We start from the raw sequence: 200 nt of genomic DNA, 5'->3' as shown, positions 1-200 counted from the left end.
AAGAAAGAAACAGGACATTTGGGCTGAGCAGTCCCAGGACTCAGCTGTACCTGGGGAGAAAGGGGGCCCTCTGACCCCATTTTCACCTGATTGAGTTGGTTCTCAGGTGCTGGTCAGCAATAGTGGGGAAGCACCCTAACCCTAATCCCTCCCACTCAGCCAGGATATCTGGGCCTCGGGTGCTAACAAGCCTTGCAGGG

Source organism: Condylura cristata, unplaced genomic scaffold (assembly GCF_000260355.1).
Source record: "Condylura cristata isolate star-nosed mole 26May11 unplaced genomic scaffold, ConCri1.0 scaffold00026, whole genome shotgun sequence".
NCBI classification, from domain to species: domain Eukaryota; kingdom Metazoa; phylum Chordata; class Mammalia; order Eulipotyphla; family Talpidae; genus Condylura; species Condylura cristata.
The sequence above is the reverse complement of the archived record's forward strand: the minus strand, read 5'-3'. Positions refer to the sequence as shown.